Source organism: Salvelinus sp. IW2-2015, linkage group LG20 (genome assembly GCF_002910315.2).
Source record: "Salvelinus sp. IW2-2015 linkage group LG20, ASM291031v2, whole genome shotgun sequence".
NCBI lineage: Eukaryota > Metazoa > Chordata > Actinopteri > Salmoniformes > Salmonidae > Salvelinus > Salvelinus sp. IW2-2015.
Window position 1 is genome coordinate 20658 of NC_036860.1, and position 4030 is coordinate 24687.

Here is a 4030-nt window from a genome sequence, read left to right on the forward strand (position 1 = left end):
GGATTGTGACGTAAAAAAACAACTTTCTTTTAAAAGAGATATATTTTTGTTATTTTGATGTATAGAGGTGGCATCAAAGTTACTCGTAAAGCATTTGGTTGTCATATTTACAATAAATGGAACAGAAACAAATCTCTCTAAACTTGTCTATCAATTAATTAATGTGGCCCGATGCTCCCTGCAAGAGACTAGGTTGTGCAGGAAAGAGACCTAACATTACTCAAGGTCTAAGCATACACAAAGCAAGGACTGAAAACAACCTCCACAAACCAGTCTGTTGGCCTGTAACTATTCAGCAAAAAACAGCTGTCACTAAAATCTGCCCCAAAAAAATCATCCTTGGTTATTAGGTTTACCCATTCAATTGTTGGGAGCACAAAGTATTTAGAGTGTGCGACTTTCTGTCTTTCTTTTTTATCAGCCAAACCACGTAACTAGTATCAGTTCTGTGATGATGAGTAATCATCACCCATTCGCAACAGCTATCTGCTCCCAGGGTGCCCCATGGGTCTTGTTATGTGTCATTTCTGTCACGACAAATACAGAAGCTGTGCTCTTAGAGGACTTGGAAAAGGATATGTATGCCTGGAGAGTGCAGAGTGACACTAAGGCAGAGATTTGAGGGAAGTCTGAAGTTATCGGGTTCGATGTGTGTGCGTGCATGTCTGGTGTGTGTAACCATGCATACATAGTGCATTCAAATCAAATCAAATTTTTATTTGTCACATACCATGGTTAACAGATGTTAATGTGAGTGTAGCAAAGTGCTTGTGCTTCTAGTTCCGACAGTGCAGTAATATCTATAACAAGTAATCTAGACGGACCAGGGAGCGTGTGGCGTATCTCGGTTGTATCGTATGTGGTGGTGTGTGGTTTAGTAGTGTTCCGGTCAAGGGCGATGCAGCTTAGGTGACTTACCTCGATTGGGCAGAACCGGCGGCTACGGTCGGGGAGGAGGTAGTAATTACAAGAGAAAAAGGGGGGAGAGTATTGACTGACGAGACGAGAAAAGAGGGGGGGAGGCAGAGTATTACAGGAGAAAAAGAAGAGGGGAGAGAGCATTTAAACACGAAGAAAAAGTGGTGAGTGGGAAGTGCGACGAGTATTTACAGCAAGCAGGGGGGGAGACGTATTACAGAGAAAAGAAGGGGGAGAGTTATTACAGAGAGAAAAAGAACGGCGGAGAGAGCATTATTACATGCGAGAAATAAGATGAGTGACGCAGGAGAGGAGAGAGTAGGTACAGGAGAGAAAAAGGGGGATGAGAGTCATTACAAGAGGACAAGAGGGCGGGAGAGAGACATGTACAGAAGAAAAAGGGGGGTGAGAGTCATTACACGAGAAAAAGAGGGGGGAGAGTATTACAGAGAAAAAGAGGGGGAGAAGTATTTCACACGAGCAATAAGAAGGGGGAGAGCGCATTATAAACAGGACAGAGGGGAGTCGATACCACACGAGAAACAGAGGGGGGAGGAGAATTACAGAAGAAAGTAGGGGGGAGAGGTATATAAACATCGAAGAAAAAGAAAAAAGAGGGGGGGGAGAGTATTACAGAGAAAGAAGGGGGAGAGAGCATTCAGAAAAGGAGAGGGGGCGAGAGTATTAACACGAGAAACAGAGGCCGAAAGAGTATTACAGAGAAAGAGGGGAGAGAGTATGTACAGAGAAAAGGGGAAGAGAGTGATTACAGACGAAGGGGAGAGAGTAATAACAGAGAAACAGAGGGGAGAGAGTAATTACCCAGAGAAAAGAAGGAGGACCGGACACGGGAGCATTAACAGAAGGCACAAGGAGGGGGGGAGAGGAGTATTTAACGAGAGAAAGGAAGGGGGAGAGAAGTATTTACAAACACGGAAAAGAGGGAGAGAGTAATGACCACGAGACGAGGAGAGAGTATTGAACATAAACACGAGTTAACAGTCAGGCGCGGAAGGAGTATTACAAGAAGAAGAAGAGGACCGGGGAGCGGAGGTATTTTAGACACAGAGAAAGAGGGAAGGAGTATTCTACGAAGAAAAGAGGGGTGCGGAGAGAGTAATATTTGTATCAAACAGAAAAGAGGGGCAGAGAGTTAATTTTAACTAAGAAGAAAGGGGGTAAGAGTGATTGACAGAGAGAACACTACAGAGAAAAGAGGAGGAGAGAGTAAGTTTGAAAACATAGATCGAGACCGGTATGGTGGGTTGCCCGACTTATCCGTACGTTGGGGTCTCAGGGAAAATACATGCGCAGCACCTCCTGTTTGTGCAGGGATGACGAGTAATTGAATTTACTGTAAACACGAGAAAACGAGGGGGAGAGAGTATAAACGAGAAATGAAGGGGGGTGGAGAGAATTCTAGAGAAAAAAGAAGGGGGAGAGAGCATATGTACAGAGAAGAAAGAGGCGGAGCAGTAATTACAGAGAAAAGAGGGGACGAGAGAATAACAGAGAAAAAAGAGGGGAGAGAGTATTAAACCAGAGAAAAAGGGGAGAGCAGTATAAAACAGAGAAGAGGGGAGAGAGTTTAACACGAGGCAAGAGGGGAGAGAGTATTTAACACAGAAACAGGGGAGAAAGAGTATTACAGAGACGAAAGGGGGAGAGAGTATTGACAGTGAGAAAAAGATGGAGGAGAAGGTCATTGACAAAGAGAAGAGAGAGGCGGAGAGAGTATTCACAAAGTAAAAGAAGGGGAGAGTGAGTATTACACGAGAAAAGAGGGGAGAGAGTATTAACAGAGAAAAGAGGGAGCAAGAGTAATTACAGAGAAAAGGGGAGAGAGTATTACAGGAAGAGAAGAGGGCGAAGGAAGTATTACAGAGAAAAGATGGGAGAAGCGTATAACAGGAGAAAAACAGGGGAGAGAGTATTACAGAGAAAAGAGGGGAGCGAGTATTACCAGAGAAAATAGGGGAGATAGTAATACACCCAGAAAAAGAGGGGAGCAGACGGTAATGTAACAAGGAGAAGAGGGGAGAAAGTATTACATGAGAAAGGAAAGGGGAAGAGAGTATTACAGAAAGAAAAGAGGGGAGACGAGTAATGAACGAGACAAACGAGGGGAGAGAGTATTAACACAGAAAAGCAGGGTTAGAGTCTACAAGAAGAAAAAAGAGGGGAGAGAGTATTCGCAGAGAAAACGAGGGGAGAAGAGAGTATTAACACACAGAAAAAGAGGGGAAGAGAGGTAGTTACACACAAAAAGAGGGGAAGCAGAGTATTACACCAGAAAAGAGCGGGAGAGAGTATTACAGAAAGAGGGGTGAGAGAGTATTCAGAGAAAGAGTGGGAGAGAGTATCTACAGAGACAGAGGGAAGAGCGGAGTTTATTCCGAAGAGAGAAGAGGGGAGAAGAGTAATTACAGAGAAAAGAGGAGAGAGAGTATTTACACAGAAAAGAGGGAGAGAGTAATTACAAGAGAAGAAGTGAGGAGAGAGTATTGACAAGAGAAAGAGAGGGGAGAGAGTTATTAACAGAGAAAGAGGGGAGAGAGTATTACAGAGAAAATAGGGAGAGAGTATTACATAGATCAGAAAAGAGGGTTACGAATTAAATACATGGTACAAGAGAAAAGAGGGGAGAGAGAGTAATTAACACCCAAGTAAGAGGAGGGGAAGAGAGTGATTACACAAACAAGTAGGGAGAGAATAATATTACACAGAAAAATAGGGCGAGAGAGAGTATTAACAAGAGAAAAGAGGGAGCAGAGTATTAACAACCGAAGAGGAGGGGAGAGAGTAATACAGAGAAGAGAGGGAGGAGTATTTACAGAGAAAAAGAGGGGCGAGAGATTAACAGAAGGAGGAAAGAGGGGAGAGAGTATTATCAAGAGAAAAAGGGAGAGCAGTATTACACCAGAAAAGCAGGCGGAGAAAGTATTACACGAGAAAGAGCGGGAGAGAGTATTGCAGGAGACAAAGAGGGAGAAGGAGTATCTACTAGGAAGAGGGGAGCAGGAGTAATTACAGAGAGAGAGGGGAGAAGAGTATTACCAGGAAAGAGGGGTAGAGAGTATCTACACGAGAAAAGAGGGGAGAAGTAATTACA